This window comes from Sphaeramia orbicularis, chromosome 19, assembly GCF_902148855.1.
Source record: "Sphaeramia orbicularis chromosome 19, fSphaOr1.1, whole genome shotgun sequence".
Taxonomy (NCBI): domain Eukaryota; kingdom Metazoa; phylum Chordata; class Actinopteri; order Kurtiformes; family Apogonidae; genus Sphaeramia; species Sphaeramia orbicularis.
Genome location: NC_043975.1, coordinates 47,641,755 through 47,660,546, shown reverse-complemented (window position 1 = coordinate 47,660,546; position 18,792 = coordinate 47,641,755). Strand labels below are relative to the sequence as shown.

The window sequence follows — 18,792 nt, the reverse complement described above, 5'->3', positions numbered from 1 at the left end:
GCAAAAAGAAAAAATCTTGGATTAAGTAAAAAAAAAAATTACTGAATTAAGCAAAAAAAATCTTGAATTAAGCAAAAAAATATCTTGAATTAAGTAAAAAAAAAAAAATCTTAAATTAAGCAAAAAAACTCTGAAATTAAGCAAAAAAAAAAAAAATCTTGGATTAAGTAAAAAAAAAAATACTGAATTAAGCAAAAAAATATCTTGAATTAAGTAAAAAAAAAATCTTAAATTAAGCAAAAAAACTCTGAAATTAAGCAAAAAAAAAAAAAACTGAATTAAGCAAAAAAAAAAATTAAAATAAAATAAAATAAAAAATCTTGAATTAAGCAAAAAAATCTTGAATTAAGCAAAAAATAAAAAATAACAATCTGCCGATGGAACAAGTGAAGATTACCTTGTTAAGATTTTGTGAAACACAATTTTCCAGATCTATTGTCTAAAAATCAGTTCTTATATCTCACTGAAAAGTTACTCTTTGGGTGATGATTATGTTTTATTTTTAAGTGTGATGGGATATTTGGACTAGAATTGAGAAAAATACACGTGTAAGATTTAAATTTTTGCAGTGCTGTTGCCGTCTGTCTTTGACAATGTGACGATTGTTGACCTGGTGCCATCATTCGCCGGCTGCTGTTAAAAGGTGAACCACAGACTCAGCGTTCCAGTTTGGCCGAGCGGCACTGCTCACACCTGTCACATTAGAACCCTGGGTCTGGGTCTGGGTCTGGGTATCCTCTGCACCAAGCAGGTTTTCAAAGACTTTCAAAGACTGTTAAAATGACCATTATGGTGACTGTGGCTCAGGTGGTAGAGTGGGTCGTCCGATGTCCAAAGGGTTGGCGGTTCAAATCCTGGTCTGACTACCCACATGTCGGAGCGTCCTTGAACCCTGGTCCACTGAACCCTAAATTGCTCCCAGTCCAGGCCTTGCATGCTACTGCCACCTATGAATGAATGTAAAGCGCTTTGGGTACCATGAAGGTGTATAAAATGCGCTCTATAAGTTCAGTCCATGTGTCTCTGCCTATTTGAAAAAACTTTTTTGCAAATAAAGTCTGCTAATCTTTGCACCTGAAGAAGTGTGTAGCATTTGGGTTCTCCATTCTCCACCACCTGTCACACTTTTGTACTTTTACTGGGTGTGGAAATCTAGATCTGGCCAAAGAATAAAAACCTTGCTGGGTCTTTTTTTTGGGGGGGTCATTTATTAGATGCGGGAGGCTGAAGGGTTAATACAAGTGGACCACCAGGACCATCCAGTCCACAGGCAGTTTGAGCTATTGCCTTCAAACTGTCATGATGAAGATCGTTTCCCTATGGGGATTTTTGTGCAACATGCAGTAGTGATGTATGGATTTACGGCAGAAAAATGTTATCTGCTAACTCCTGTAGGCTGAAGTGAACAAACTGAACACTTCTAGTGCTGACAGACACTGAAGGATCACTACAAACAGACTTAAATACAGCAGCCTAGCAACATTAATGCAACTGTACCTCTGCACATTGTAAATGTATGTTAGTGGATTGGAAACCTTTGGACATTGGTTCTGTTTATCTAATGACACAATCTGTATGATTCATCCAGAACACCTGATCATGTGACACACTGATAATTCTGTTAGATGTATAGCCTCATGAAAAAAAAAAAAAAAACTGTACCATTGCAGCACTCACCACAATTTAATCCAGTACCGGTAAGATGTATTTCTAACACATTTGCATTTTGTGGTTGGCTTCAAAATTGGTCCAAGATTTCGTCTGAGTTTGAAGGATAACAATAAACCCTGAGCAGTGACATGCACGCAGACCTAGAACTAGAACCAGCCCAGTGGTTCCAACCTTTTTGTCTCCTGACCCCATTTTAACATCACACACTTCTGGCGACTCCAGATATTCAAAACAGACATTTTTTAAAACTAAACTTAACCCTCCGGTATCCCGTCCAGCAAGGCCCTTACTAAGCACCAAGTGTGCCAAAAAGGCACACTTGTGGAATAATGTCAAAAAATGTTTCATAGAGTTTTTTTTAAATTCTTTTACAAGTAGAAATTTCAGGTGACCCCACGTATGGTCCCGACCCCAAGGTTGAAAAACACCGTACTAGCCTCCTCTGAAGGTCCAGTGTCGTCATTTTCCTCACCATTTTGTTTCATGTATTGGTGTTCATCTGACAGAGGACATGGTCTACGTGAGTCTGGAACAGAACTGGAACTACATCAGTTTGACCATGTCTCAAATGTGACCCTAACCCTGAAATGGGTCACTTTCAACCTGGTGGAAGTTAAGAGGTTAATTGCTCTTAATACCTTCAAAGGCCTCAGTAGGTTTTCTGGGAGGAATGCAGGTTGTTTGTGTTACAAATGTGTTCCTCTCTCTTCTGCAGCCTGTTATGTGGATCTGATGTAAGAGCGGTATGTTAGTGGTGGTACAAGTATGTCTTCTGTTCGAATTCAGAATATGGCATAAAGGTTTTTTTTTTTTTTTTTTTTAACCCTCCGGTATCCGGGTGCGCCTTTTAGGCACACTTTGCACTTCGTTTTAAAAAAAACTTCATATTATTTTTCACAATTTAATTAAGGTTAGAATTCAAAAGTTGTTCATTTTTGCATGATCTTTAAAATTCTGGCCACCGACTAAAATGTGCACATTGTAAACAAAAGAAAATTACCAGACAAACATCTGTCTGCCAAGTGTGCCTAAAACGCACTATTTCTTCCATTTGATCTGTATGATTAGGGCTGACCTTGATTTACAAAAACAAAACCAAATTAGAGCAGAAAAATAAATCAATATATAATATTTAATAGTTTGATTTATAGGTGTGTATTTTATGCACACTTGGTGACAGATGCATGTATTTTTGAACATTTGACCTAGCGCCAAAAATAATAATGCAAATTAACCAATGTTGGAGTTAATCATTGACATATGTCAGGCTGCAAAAATCAAATATATGATCCACTTTTTAAGCAGTATACTGAAAAAATAAATGTTTTTTTGTTTTTTGCATCCAAAAAAATGGTTTGTTTACATTACAAACACAGCATTTAAAGGGTTAAAACATGTGACAGTTATTGAGTATTTGGTATTTTTATTTACAGCTCAAGTTGATGAAATAGAAAAAAAAGTGAAAACGAATAAAAAACAAACTGTATGAAAAATTTTTTGACATTATTCCACAAGTGTGCCAAAAAGGCACACTTGGTGCTTAGTAAGGGCCTTGCTGGATGGGATACCAGAGAGTTAAACTAAGAAAAGTCATTTCATATTGTGCTATAATGTCAGTATCTATAGCTTTTAACAAGGTGTGTGAAATGAAAATGACACCAAAGATTTTATTCATAAGTGTAAAAGTAACACACCATCAAGGGCCTCGGAAACCCCATTGTCACATCTCCCTCATTTTCCTCACATACATGAACACACACAGTGGGATTAGACTGTGTATATCCGTATTAGCATAAGTGGCTAATGTAACAGAGGCAGCTGGATTTGGCTTGAGCTCATTTCCTGCATTGTTGGACGTTGGAGTGCGATAAGTCAGAGTTTGGACTGAGTGGGATAGTCGGCCGTGCATTAACTCTCTCGTGCCACCTGAGAACTGAAAGGTCTGCTTTTGTCTTAGTGTTATTTTGATTCTACCTTCAGGAAAAACAAACTGCTCTTAGCCAAATGAACTTTTCTTTTTTTAAACAATCTCAGACTTTTCTGTTATGCACCATGTTTATACAGATGTACTGTGACTTTACAGGAGGTAATTTACAAAACTTACTACAAAATTTCAAACATAGTGATACTGTGTGCGTTAACTGATGTCAAATTCAGTCACACTTTGGTTTGTATAGAGCAGTGCTTTTCAACCTTGGGGTTGCGACCCAATGTGGGGTCCCCTGGAATTCAAATGGGGTTGCCTTAAATTTCTAGTAATTGATAAAAAATAAAAATTTCTAATAAATATTTTTAATGATTCAATACATATTTCACTATAATTAAAATACCACACACTTTTCCTAAAAAAATCAAGTTCAAATAAAAAGCAGGATATAATATCTGAGAGGGCATATCTTGATTGACCTGATCATGTGACCATGTGCGTCACTACGCTTCAACCTGCCTGGACACAGTCGCAGTCAGAAAACCGGACCGAACAGACAATGGACAGATTTCGTCGCCTGCCTGGCCCCGCTAAGACATCAAAGAGAAACTGAGAAGACACCAAAAAAGTGCATTATATATATTATTTAGCCTACATCTCATCTAAAATTAATGTTTATTTGCAACATAGTATAGCAAACTATTACATGATCAAAAACAAATTAATTTTAGCAAAAAAATGTCTGTGTGTTGAATGTCTGGGGTCGCCAGAAATTTGTGATGTTAAAATGGGGTCAGGAGACAAAAAAGGTTGGAACCACTGGTATAGGGTCAGTATTGTGCATGTAGATTATAATACGTGTAAAAAGAAAAAGAAAAAAACCTCCTAGAAGGCTGATATGATTGCTTTTGACCCTTTAATTAATCTTACTGGACACTGATTTCACTGATTCTCGAATGTCATTTCATTATTATTGGTACTACTTTGCTACTAGTTGTTTCTACTGGTACTTTGTAATGTGCAACTGCCTGTTTTTTCACTAATGTTTTATGGTTGTTTTGTTATTTTCTGTGGTATTTCTTACATGTGTACGAGGGGCGACTGAAAGGTTTGGAGCCTAACATGGAAAAGATTAAGATATGAAGACCAAATTTGGTCAGTGAAATCTTTCACATATCTTAATCCTATCCACTAAATTTCTTGGTCATAGGGTTTTTTGTTTTCCAGCTCCCTGAACTTTCTGTATCAAGTGTTTCCTGAAAAATGGACAAACTTGAGTATGGGGCTGTCATCAAGTACATGTACGACCTTTGCCTTCTTTGGGGTTGGTGACATGGGATGTTTCCATTGTTTGGACTGCTCCTTGGTCTCAGGCTGATAGTGATGAACCCCAGTCTCATCCATAGTCACTCATCAGCCCCATACTCAGGTTTGTATATATTCAGTGTTTGTGCCGTAATTAGAACCTTAATTGGGCTCTGCCCAAAGGATCAATAAAGTTCTATCTAATCTAATCTAATCTAATCTAATCTAATCTAATCTAATCTAATCTAATCTAATCTAATCTAATCTAATCTAATTCTCCTGTTATGACCTTCTCTGGGTGGTCTGACACTGGACACCTGACAGTCCTTAATCTTGTTCTTCAGGAAGTCCTACTAGATGAAGGAACATACTGGGCCAGAGGAACAGTGGTCTGCATCCAGATCTATGTCCACATTTGGTCAGTTCTGTGCCAGTGCTGTACAAAGACACCCTCCACTGTCCTTCTAGAACAGGTCTTTGGGTGGTTCTTAGGTGGTGCTGGGCTCAGGATGCTCTGCCAGTGCATTTGCATAAATATGAAGGGAAAAGTAGATTTCCTGGAAAATGCTCATAAGGAAGCACACCGCTGTATTATCCAATGACAAGTGACTATTTTTACCCTCGGCCCTCATCGCAGGGTACTGTCATCAGTTGGCCGTCCATTGTCTGTGAAAAAACTTTGGCGTGTACCAGTGGGTCGCAACTTGGGGGGGGGGGGGGGGGGGGGGGGGCAATGGTCAATGATTAGGTGAATGGAGCTCACTTTCTCACAGCTTAAAGGTGCCCTGCCATATGCATTACATTACTTTTGTGGTCATGTCCGAAGTTCTACCTTAATAATAATAATAATAATATTAATAATTTATTTGTAAAGCGCTTTCAATCAAACCATGGACTCTAACATTTTTTGTGGAAAAAAATGCCTTGGTTACCAAGTTTCCATCCATTCTAATGTGATATATAAAGCCTGCTGGAAGACTCAGCTCGATTTGTGCCCATTCTCATGAATATTCAACATGCTAATCTGTTTGACTCTGATTGGCTAACAGCTAGCTAATGAGGGCCTGGCTTTTCAGCTTTTCAGAGCAACTGGCGGAAACCGAAAATGAAACTTAGCATACTTTGAGCATCCGACTCCCAACTTCTATACCTCTTGTACAACCTCTGGACCTTACACAGAATTCTCACAACTTCTAACCTGTATCCACTGGACCCCCCCCACTGCTCTATGGGAATCCTGGGCCCCATGAATTTGTCATGTTTACCCCCCCCCCCCCCCCCCCTTTACGGCACCCCAGCTTGCTGTGTATGAAAACTGTCACTGAGCTAGATGAATTCTGTGGGTGTGGTCTCACTCATGAATATTTATGAGCTCAGGCATTAACACGTCACACTGACCAGCTTTAATAATTGACCTGATTTCTGCACTTATTTCTCTTCAGTGGCGATGGCAAACAGAGGAGGTCAAACAGTTTTGTGTGGCAGGGCACCTTAAGACCGAGGGTTTTAAAGTGCACATGATATGTTTGGTATTTTCTACATACAAGACAGTGACAGTAACAGTTCCAGTGAGGACAGTGAGTCAACAGTCTCAGGTCCAATGTGGTCTCCAGGGTCTGTAAGGTCCAATGTGGTCTCCGGGGTCTGTAAGGTCCAATGTGGTCTCCAGGGTCTGTAAGGTCCAATGTGGTCTCCAGGGTCTGTAAGGTCCAATGTGGTCTCCAGGGTCTGTAAGGTCCAGTGTGGTCTCCAGGGTCTGTAAGGTCCAATGTGGTCTCCAGGGTCTGTAAGGTCCAGTGTGGTCTCTAGGGTCTGTAAGGTCCAGTGTGGTCTCCAGGGTCTGTAAGGTCCATTGTGGTCTCCAGGGTCTGTAAGGTCCACCTCTGCATGAACAGTGAGTGGACCTGCTTTGTTCGGTACCATGAAGTAATGGTACTAATGTAAGGAATGATGTTCAGAGGGATCATGTGGATGTGGGCAGGGGTCTGGACCAGCACACATGGGGGTCGAATGTTCTAAAATACATTTCCTTTCATATTACATGTGTTTTTCTTGCATATTTTATATTTACTTCTTGTATTTCTTTTTTTTTGTCACTTACCAAATATGATAACTTCATTGACCTTGATTTTCTACATAATATATATTTTTTTGTTTTTAAATTTCACAAAAGTAATACAGTCTTGGTGTGTCCTGCAATATCACATTAAGGTTGAAATGTTGAATTTCAGAGTATTTCTGAATGCCCTATAAAAGTCATACTCACATTTGTTGTGACTGTTCTCACAGAAGTCAAATACATCTTCTAAATCAGTTCTATGCTAATATATCTGAGGAGTTCCACTCTTTAATGAGCTTCATGTGGGTGTATCTAATACTTGGAAAATTACAGTGAAAGAATTTCAAAACTGAAAAGGCTGTACTCTTTTTTATGAGCTACAATGTACATACCAATGGTCTTAGATTTGTGTTTATAATACGTTCGTATCGATCATGCTTGTGGCGTTCTGTCTAAGCTGTCAGACTTTTCTCATAAAACTTGACTGAGGCCAGAGGTACAAACAATTATGTAAATAACTCCAAACAGCTGTCTGAACCTTTCTCAAGCAGAACTGCAAAGTTAGAATGTAACTGAAACCAACTACAGGGAACAACCAGAAAATAAAAGGGTTTTAAGGTAGAAGAACAGACACAATTGCCAGCGCTTCCTCATACTTGGAGAGCCGAGCATGACTAAAGGAGCTGAGGGCAAACCACAGTCTGGACTCATGCTCATCTGATATTCTGCTATTCAGTAATTTGTCTTCAACTGGTATGTCTCGGAGACACGTTGACCTTTCTCGTCTCTAGAAACTGTGAAACTAAACACAGGAAGTTGCCAGTTCCAATTCTCAACATACTCCGTACATCTAAACATCTAAACTTGTTTTTTTGCTTGTAACGTTTGTTGAAGACTACAACTATTATTGTCTGCATTGATCAAAAACCTCAACATATGAGTGTGTGTGCAGTTGGGTGTAATGACATAGTAGCTTTTATAAACAGTAGGTGAGTAGAGGGCAATGACCTGTGCCTGTCTGTGTAAGTCAGTCTTATTACCTCCGCCAAGGAGGTTCTGTTTGTGCCAGCGTTGGTTTGTCTGTCTGTCTGTGTGCAAGATAACTCAAAAAGTTATGGATGGATTTGGAAGAAAATTTCAGAAATGTTGATACTGGCACAAGGAACAAATGATTCAATTTCGGTGGTGATTGGGGGGGAGGGTCTGCTGAGTGCTTTTCTATTTTTATTTTTATTTAACCGGGGAGGAAAAACCAAAAAAAAAAAAAAGATTACAAATCTCTTTTGCCTATAGTGTTTAGTATTTTGTTTACAAATGAATACGAACTGGTTTTATTTGCATTATGTGAGGTCTGAAAACACTGCATCTGTTTGTTATTTGACCATGTGATGTGTTCTGCAAATAAATGCTCTAAATAACAATATTTTTATTTGGAATTTGGGAGAAATGTTGTTGGTAGTTTAGAGAAAAAAAACAAAAATATTCATTTTACTCAAACACATAAATGGTAAAAAGACAAAGTGATCATTTTGCAGTGGTCTCTTATTTTTTTCCAGAGCTTTGTGTGTATGTGTGTAGATAGATAGATAGACAGATAGATGCACACACCAAGAATTCCTTCCGTCTGTCCATTCATCTGAGATTTCTGTCCATCCCATTTCCATGGTGCGTCTGTGACAGTGGGTCCTGAAAACCTTCAGTCAGGCTGATGCTTTGGTTTTGACAAATATATTCTGATCTTTAAAACAGCGTGTAACAACCTGGAACACTGTTTTTTTTTTTTTTTCTTTAATCCACTTACCGCCTCTGTTTTTACAATATGCTGTAAGCAGTGATGCTTGTCACTGAATGACACATGGATTTCATTATTTTCACTCAGAAGGAACATTGTACAATACTTCCAAGTGAATACATTTGACTTTAATAAGTTCGTAAATAAACTATTAAAAATGACACGTTGTGTAGCTGTGGGTTAAACTGTTGTAATGATGGACAAGGCTTGGAAAATTGGGATGTCAGTGCGTTGTTTTACTTACCGACCCAAGTGTTTGTATTTGCTCATTTGTTTTTATTCAAAGCTGAACATCTGGGATGTTCAACAATTGGGATTTATTCCAAAATGTTGCTACACATATTGTTCATGTCATAATGAGAGTAGAAATGCATGTCAGTACTGGCGACTACCGGAGGACTCCACAGCAGGGGGATCATCATTTTCAGATTAAGATTCCAAAAAAAAAAAAGATTCCAGTGTAAAAATTGAACTGACTTCAACTTTGCTTTGAAGAAAAGCATCTGCTACAGTGGCAGTTTTGGTTCACAAACTGTAACATGAGTCAGCGTGGAGGTTTGGGTCAGATCCCACCACGAAGGTTCCTGTCTCTTTCTTCTGACCCCAAACTCATCTCTTTCTGATCTCCGTATGCCTTGGCAGGACCCTCAAAGCCTCCCCCTGGCACAGAGCTGCTATCTTCTCTTTTCCTGGGATAAAAAGGAAAAAGCTCTCACCCAGCGAGCATCCCGGAGAGCTCTGGAAACGCTCCTCCTTCTAGTTCTTGCGAGTTCTCTTTGAACTGCTCACTTCCTGCCTAAAAAAGAAGCAACCGAATGATATAATATTAAAACGTTGCTCAATGGGCTCTTTCATTCGCTCTATTAAGACACAAACATGCAGCTTTCACATGTTTGCCCCGATGTTTCCAGTCGTCAGAGGTCCTTGAACTAAAATTATGGATTCGTTAAGTGAAAGGGACTTATTGGTTATTAAAATTCATAAACAACCTCTGTTTGAGTATCAGACATGTTCTTTAAAGGCCAATTTGAGCCACAACTTTAGGATTAACTGTCTTCCAGTGGTACAAACTGCACTTACATCTTGAATTACAGAGGTAAAAAAGAAAATAAGGGTGGGTTCTATTGTGTAATAGACTGACCGGGAGCCAAAGCAGTGCAAAAATAGAAACCTAATGTGATCCACCGGTGTTACACAACAGCTTATGGGTAGGGGACTCTTTGACATGTGTTATTAAATTCTGTAAAGCTGCCACATCCATGCAGCATGTTTTGCTGCTGCTGAGTTTGACGTCAGAGGGAGAAAGGGATGAGGGGGAGGATGGAGGAGAAGGAAAAAAAAAAGATGTTGAATTTCACTAACATTTCCAAAGTGAAAGAGCAGACAGAGATACCGCCTCTCTCACTTTCTTTCTTTGTTTTTTTGTCACTTTCTGAGCATAAAAATGTCATATGGACATAGTAGACGGTTTCACACGCCTGACTGTCTGCGCACATGAAACACACTTAATGAACAGCGAATAAAACTGATACGGAACTGAAACTGCAGGCTTTTTCGTTACCATCCCTGCAGGTAATAGTTTAGGACAGTTTACAAAACCAGACAGCGATCCATCCAAACCAATGAAATGTCATTTACGTCACATCACAGCATGCACGGCTGCTTTGGCTACAGTATTACAACATGTTTTTTCTCCTTGGATTCTTGAAGCTTTAAAAACATCTATTCCTGCATCTGTGAAGTGTGTTTTGCATATGAAATAATAAGTTGTCAGAGTTAAACAGAGATTGCTCGCTCTTCCTGTAGGATATGACACGTACAGATAACTAACTGGCAGTAACACAAATGGAGTTAGTGCAAAATTAATCATATTTCTGCAGATGTAAAATAACCATCAGATTAACTCTGGTGCATTTATAGCAATGTGAATTAATGTACAATGTCCCCGGTAAATAAAAATGTATTTGTGGATAAAAGTCTTCCAGATGTATTACATTCTTATAATTGCTCTTCAGTGTACCTCTGAAACATGTGGGGAAAAAAAGAATCTGCAAAGCTTGTGAAAACCAAATTTGTGCCACTGCCAAAACCTTTGGCCTCGACTGTAGGAACAACTGCAAAAACACATTATATAAAACCACTAAATTATATAATAACTCAACAAAATGTAATTTTCATTTTCATATTCTGTCAAAATATTCTGCATTCTTTAATTATAAATAAATATGCTTTTCATTTTATAACTGCATCACATATGATGTCAGTGTTTCTCTTGGTAAGGTTAAAATCCTTGCCACCACACCAAAAAAAAAAATCATCACTGTCGCATTAGACTTATTACACTGGGTTACAAAAAAAAAACGTTTTTTGCAAGTTGTCTAGATTTTTTCAACTGAATTAGGACCATTTTGCACCGCTAAATCCAAAAATGACATCTGTTTTTCTCAATCAGGTCAGGTTTTTTTGCTAATTTGATTTTTGAAAAATTTGATCTTCTCACAAAATTGATTACATTTTTGTGACTTTATCAGTTGATTTTTTATATAGTTCTCACCCAAAATAGGTTTTAAGAGAAAAAAAATCATTTCGAAAAATCATTGTACCGAACAGGTACAATGGTGTATTCACCGCAGATGTAGCAGAATACGTCAGGCTTATTTTTGCAAGATCTTCTAGTCGAAGCCATTTCATTCACCTGTAATGTTAAAAAAAAACATTAATCATAAATTGACAAAAGTAAAATCTTCAGAACTCATTTATTGCAAGAAATATGAAAGACTTTTGTATCATATGATGTGAAAATGCCCATAAATGTAAGCAAAAATGTTAAAAAGCCAATATGTAGCATAGTTCAGAAAGTTGACCTGATTGAGCAAAATTAATGTGATTTTTGGATTCAGCACACCAAAATTATCCTAAATCAGCTCAAAAAACTTAAACAATAAATTTGTTGTTGACCAGTGTTATACATTTGTGTAATATATAATTGGCCGAACCCTGCGTCCCCCCTCCTGTTACAAGAATTATAATTAGTACTTAAACCAACCCACAAACCTAACCCCCCTGGATTACACAGCACCACACCAAGAGATCAAGTTCCACAGGAAATACTGTGATGTAAAATGCAGTAATATGATGTTTTATTAGACGCTTTAACACCAGATTCTCCGGAACTTTTATTACCGGGAGCTTTTATTTGTCTGGGTAAAATAATTCCTGCTAATCTGTGTGCTTTGTGTTTCAACTGCACCCAAGAGTTCCTGAAAATGTATTCAAATGAGGCTCAGTCGTTTTGAGTTGCTGACCACCCCAAGTCCTGAGTGTTCTGAATGTATTTACTGAATACATGGACAGACAGATGACTGAAATGCATTTGTAGGAGGGAGGCCAACAGAAGCAAGATGTGGAAGTCTGCATGTGTGTTCCACCAATCAGCATTCAACACACAGCCCCACCCCCAAGAAAATATATAACAACCAATTTCCCGATGATGTAAGCAATGCGGAAAACAGTCAGGAAGAAAGTCTGTGACACTGAGGACAAAAATATAACTTTTCTATTTACCTACAGGGTCAATGCCAATGCATTTCAATCCCATTCTTCATCCAGGCGTAATATGACTTATTTTCAAATGTGGTGTGTCATTGGACATGGACAAGACAAAGAAAAATAATAATAGTGTTACGGCACGACACTCGGTGTGGACCCAAATGCACAAGACTCTCAAGGATCAGTGGTAAAAATGACTTATTTTAACAAAAATGCAAAAAGGCAAAAACGGAAGAACAAAAGGAGGAAGCACAACGTACACAATAATAAACTAAAAACCTAATGAACAAAAGGAGAAACACAACATGCTCCATATTAAACTAAAAACCTGATATGCAAAAACACTCTGCATTCAAGATACTTAACAAAGGAGTTCTTCTCATGGACACAGAAACAACGCACTGACAACAGACAAACGGAGAGGGGAGAATATGTAAGGAAGGCAGGGATCCCAAACAGGTGTGGACAATCACAGGAGGAACACCAGGTGCAGTGAGGGAATTAGGGACGACAAAGACAAGTCAGACAGAGTGCAGACAAAACAGGAAGACAACCACCATCACCAAAATAAAACAGGAAGAGACAAACACCAAAACCCTGAACTAAATCAACATAAACGTCGATGCGTGACAAATAGGAGATGGACAGAAAATAGGTGAAAAAAAACAAAATAGGTAAACTGACCAAACATTGATGAATATGCAGTACAATATTTAGTGAGCACTCAGCACATGTAAAAACATGCACACTGAACACTGACAGATGGACATGAGTCAGTTGCATGACTATATCGCAATAAACACAACGTAGCTAAAATGAAAATTCTAAAATATTAAATTGGATCCATAGTTGAGTCTGATCATACTCTAAACAGCCATGCTAAAAAAAAAAAAAAAAAAAAAAAAAAAAAATCCAACATATTTTATAATTGGTACCAAATTCCGAAGCTCAATGTTAAGATGTAAAACTGAATGAGAAATGACTCCTCTTGAATTCTATACGTTTTCTTTCCATATATTCAGTGTAAGACAATGGCTGCATTTCCACTATGTGGTATCAGCTCGACTCGACTCGACTCGACTCGGCCTTTTTGCTTTTCCATTACGAAAAAGGACCTGGAATCTGGTACCCGGTGCTAGTTTTTTGGTATCACCTCCGCCGAGGTTCCAAGACTGGGGACCAGATACTAAAACATGACGTGTAAACACTGCAGACCACTGATTGGTCAGAGAGTTGTCTGTGCGACCCGCTGTTTTAAAAAGAACAGATGCGGAAGTTGACAGCAAATATAGTGGTAGGCCCTTTAGCCCTATCAGCCCGCCCACGGGCCGAAAAAATTATATTACCCCTTTCATGCATACTAGTCACTCCATTGGACAGTTATTCTACAGCTGTTCTCTTGTATATTCATGGATTTTGTTGTTTTAGTTCCATATCAGTCAACACTGTGAACGCTTATGCATCATCCCATACACTGTAATTCACACCATTACTGTAACTTTGCTGTTCTTGATAAACTTGATCTGCACTAACATGTTTCAGTGTACATCAATTGTTATTTGTTAGAAAAAAGTTTTTTTTTTTTTTTTTTTTTTGCACATTATCTCCATGAAACAAGTAATAAGTAGCATTAGAATATGTTAAAATGTGAGAAAACATCAGATTTTATTTCATTGTTTTAATATCAATTTCTCATATTAGGTTTTAAACACATTTCTTTACTTCAAAAATTAAACGCATGGACATTTTTGTAACTCCATGAAAAAAAAAAAAAACAACTTGATCACATTGGGGTTTTTTTTCATGCCTATGGAGGAATAAAAACACTCAAGAAAAAAAATCTTAACTAAGGTTCTCATAATTAATGCATGAAAGGGTTAATATTCATCTACTATTAAAATATAATAAATCAGGACAATAAATGTTTTTTTCAACTTTTGCTCAAACTTTAGACCCTAATGTTAATAAAAGTACATCGAAAGTGTATTTTAGTGCAAACTTTAAAGTTCAAACATGATTTTTAATCTTTGTGGGGTGAAATATACGCTATTAAAAATCTTCGACATGAACAATTAATTTATGCATATCATCGTCAATCCAGCCGAGAAAAAAAACAGGTGAGGATAAAAAATTCTAATTTCTCTTTTAGTTTGTTCCAGTTTACTCAGGCAGAGTAATAGATACAATATTTTAGACAATGGGAATAGATTCTGTGAGGTCTGTAAATGTCCATAGACACCAAGAACATCCATATGAACCTTATTATTGTGAAGGAATTCTTCATTTACTTTGGGTATGTCTGTTTAGACGTTTTTCCCCTGAAAACATGGTCAGAGTTAAACAGGATAAAAAGGAATGGAGGGCCGAATTTATGTTTAAATAACTTGACTTTTTTTTTTATGTAAGCTGACAATGAGCTTCCCCTGTCTGAAAGACGAGCAGCCGCCACTGTTCTTTACCATTATACAGGGGTCTTCAAAGTCTTGAATTTACAAATCTGCATTTAATACCTTAAAAACACTTTAAAAGGTATTCAGTTTGATGTCTGAAGTTATGTTGTCATGAACATGTTTGCTGTACTGTGTTTAAATGTGTCTGTGAAATGTCCAAGCTGCAAACACAGTAACGTTAGTCGACTCAGTTCCAACCTGAATTATACTGAAAGTAGGAACCGATTATCACGAACTTCGCAGCCCCTGGTGAGAAACGATCCCAGAACATTCAGCCCAATGCATGTGCAGCCGGTAGTCACATGTGAGTCAGCCGAGAAAGCTGACTTTGGAACTTTAAGGGACGGTTCACAAGCAAAAAGTAAGCATGAGGAAGTGCCAACGTAATAATGTCTGATCGGAGAAAAGGTCATCCTCGATCTAGGCGACTCCAGTGGAGGGGAACGTGTTTGAAGCTGCAGCTTGTGCAAGAAATCGATTCAACTGGGAACGATGGGAATCAAGGTGTTGGAGTCACATGTGCAGTCATCCAAACACATGACCCAAGAAAAGGCTGAACGACAAACTCCTGCCATCTGTGTCGGCCTCTCTCTCTCTCTCTCTCTCTCTCTCACTCTCTCTCTGTCTCACTCTCTCTCTCTCTCTCTCTCACTCTCTCTCTCTCTCTCTCTCTCTCTCTCTCTCACTCTCTCTCTGTCTCACTCTCTCTCTCTCTCTGTCTCACTCTCTCTCTCTCTGTCTCTCTCTCTCTGTCTCACTCTCTCTCTCTCTGTCTCTCTCTCTCACTCTCTCTCTCTCTCACTCTCTCTCTGTCTCTCTCTCTCACTCTCTCTGTCTCTTGCTCTCTCTCTCACTCTCTCTGTCTCTCGCTCTCTCTGTCTCTCTCTCTCTCTCGCTCTCTCTGTCTCTGTCTCACTCTCTCTCTCTCTGTCTCTGTCTCTGTCTCTCTCTCTCTCTCTCTCTCTCTCACTCTCTCTCTGTCTCACTCTCTCTCTCTCTGTCTCTCTCTCTCTGTCTCACTCTCTCTCTCTCTCTCTGTCTCACTCTCTCTCTCTCTGTCTCTCTCTCTCTCTCTCTCTCGCACACTCTCTGTCTCTCTCTCTCTCTCTCTCTCTCTCTCTGTCTCTCTGTCACTCTCTCTCTCTCTCTCTCTGTCTCTGTCTCTGTCTCTCTCTCCCTCTCCGTCCTCCAGGTTTCTTCCTGTTGAGAGGAAGTTTTTCCTCACCTCTGTCACCAGGTGTTTTCTTCTGTTGGTTTCTGTAAATTGGCTCGAGGGTCTGGTTTTGACTCTGTGTGTAAAGTGTCATGACAAAAATGAGACCTCAGTTTCCTAATGCTCCAGAAAGAAATCCATGTGACTCAATTTTTTGAACATCCCCAAGCACTGAAGGGAATAATTTCGACTCTTTATTAAAAATTTTGAATAATCAAAATTCATTTTCCTCAGTTTTAAAAGGAGAATGGGAAACTGAGTTCAATTTAATAATTTGCGACAGTTTTTGGCTCAGCAGTTTAGAGACGGTTCACACATCTTGTGTCTGTGCTCAGCAGTCTTTTATGCAGTGTCAAATTTTACATCGCTGTTTTTGGACTAACCAGAAGATGGCTCAGATTTTCTCTGATGTAAATCCAAACTGTAAGCGGTGTGGTGCTGCTCCTGCTAATCATGTTCACATATTTTGGACTTGCTCTAAACTTAATACTCTTTGGAATAATATTTTTGCTTTGATTAGCACTGCTTTGGGTAAATCAGTGCAACCATGCCTGCTACTGGCTGTTTTTGGAGTTTCCTCTCCTGCGCTGGGATTGTCCAAAGCCCAAAGTGACTCGATAGCTTTTTGTCCACTTATCGTGTGATTCTGTTTAAGTGGAAGGAACCTCTGCCAGCCACTTTTGTGCAATGGGTGCATGATTTACTTTTATTTTTAAAGTTGGAAAAGATTAAGTTTTCTGTTCGTGGACAAATTAATTTGTTTTGTTAACAATGGAATCCTTTTTTCTCTACTGTCAATAAGAGTGTCCTGCTGTCTCCTATGTCCTCTTGATGGAGTAATTTGTAGATAGTTTACATTATATTATTAATATGTTATTGTAATAACAACCCTCCCTCCATTCCATTTATGTTGTCCATCACTGTCTATAGGCACCATATTTGTATATTTAAAACCGCACCTGCCCAAATCTGTATATTTTCAAATCTGTATTTCTATATTTTTTGCACTACATTCATATCAAACCGTATTTGCACTCTCCTTTTAAACACTTTTTAAACACTTTTTTATTCAAATTTATATGACTTTTTGTTTTACGTGTATGTGTATGTTTATGTTTATGTGTATGTTTGCTGCTGACAACACTGTGAATTTCCCCATTGTGGGATCAATAAAGGAATATCTTATCTCTTATCTTATATTAACTCTTAATCAGCCCTGAGTATTGTAAAGAGGAGTTGATAACATTATTTATCTTGTTGGTTTTTTTTGTTTGTTTTGTTTTGTTTTGTTTTTTCTTTTTTTTTGGAGGGGGGGTTAATGGGTTTATAGGTTTGTTGTATAATTCGTTTATATATATTGTGTCTGTGTGGTTCCTTATGTTTAATCACATATTTATGTAAATGTATAATTTGAAATAATAACAAAAAAAAGTGTCATGACATAACTTTTGTTATGATTTGGCACTATATAAATAAAATATGATTGATTGATTGATTGATTGATTGATTCATTCATTCATTCATTCATTGATGATTGAAAATCACCTGGTATCATTTGATTCCACATATCAGTACCGAGGGAATACATCGCATTAATCCATGTAGCATGGACAAACAACTATTATACATCATGTTAACAGATGATGTCAAGGTCAAGGATAATATGTTCATTTTAGATTGTGCAAAAATGAGTTAAAATATAGAACGAAAGATCTGTAGTGCAACGTGTAAACTTCATTTTTGTTAAAACAGAATCGTATTGGAAACAGCAAAGATAAGAACGTGTTATTAACAGGGTGTTTATATCTTTACTGTATCTATGAAACTTCTTTTCTGGATGATGTGATGTGGACATGAACAGGTGAGACATCCTTTGCTCTACTTCAGGGCTGTCAAACTCATTTTATTTCAGGGGCCACATTCAGCCCAATCTGATCTGCAGTGGGCCGAACCAGTAAAATGATAACATCATTATATATAAATAATGTCAGCTCCAAACTTTTCTCTATTTTACAGCAAAAAAAAGTACTTTTACATTATGAAAAGCTTTACAAACTATCCTTTCAAAAGATGTGAGAAACATGAACAAACTGAAAAAGAAAGTGTAATTTTAACAGTTTTCTGCCTCAGTTTATCATTTACGCATGTACATTATAACTTACAGATCACAGTGGAGCTACAAACACACAAAACATGTAGTAACAGGCAGAATCTTGTTAAAATTGTACTTCTCTTAAGACATTTCAGGTTGTTCATTTTTTTTGTTCAGGTTATTCATATTTTTTTTTTTTTTTTTGCAAAATTCTACTTTGTTTTAGTGTAAATACATGAAAATATTTACATTTACGAAGAGAAAATTTTGGAGTTGTCATTATTTATATGTTATTATGACAGTATTTTACTGGTCCTGCCCACTGGAGATTGAATTGGTCTGAATGTGGAACCTGAACTAAAAGGATTGTTTATATCTTGGTGTAATTTTTGCATTTCACAAATTCATCCCAAGGGCCAGACTGGACCCTTTGGCGGGCCAGATTTGGCCCCCGGGCTGCATGTTTGACACCTGTGCTCTACTTTCTTAAAGATAAATGTCATTTCAGGAAAGTTGGGAAGTGTGGGAAAAACATGAACAATCCAAAAGGTCTGTGTGAAAACAAGTATCAGGGGGCGCTAACAATACACGATATGAACCACATAATTTAGACGTTACTCGTGCACGCGCGCACATGCACACACACACACACACACGACATATACACTTCACCACTCTATGCATACGTGCACACACTCAACACATACTGTAGATATTCAGTTCACACAGAAACA

The 18,792-nt window shown here is 37.8% G+C and overlaps 1 long non-coding RNA gene across 1 annotated transcript; it reads left to right on the top strand.

Moving 5' to 3' along the window:
- The first annotated feature begins 951 nt into the window (after positions 1-951).
- LOC115410103 (uncharacterized) lies at positions 952-18,108 on the top strand. The gene is made up of 3 exons (XR_003934057.1): positions 952-1,017; positions 7,779-7,784; positions 18,097-18,108. It is a non-coding gene; the product is annotated as an uncharacterized LOC115410103 (long non-coding RNA).
- Positions 18,109-18,792: the final 684 nt, after the last annotated feature.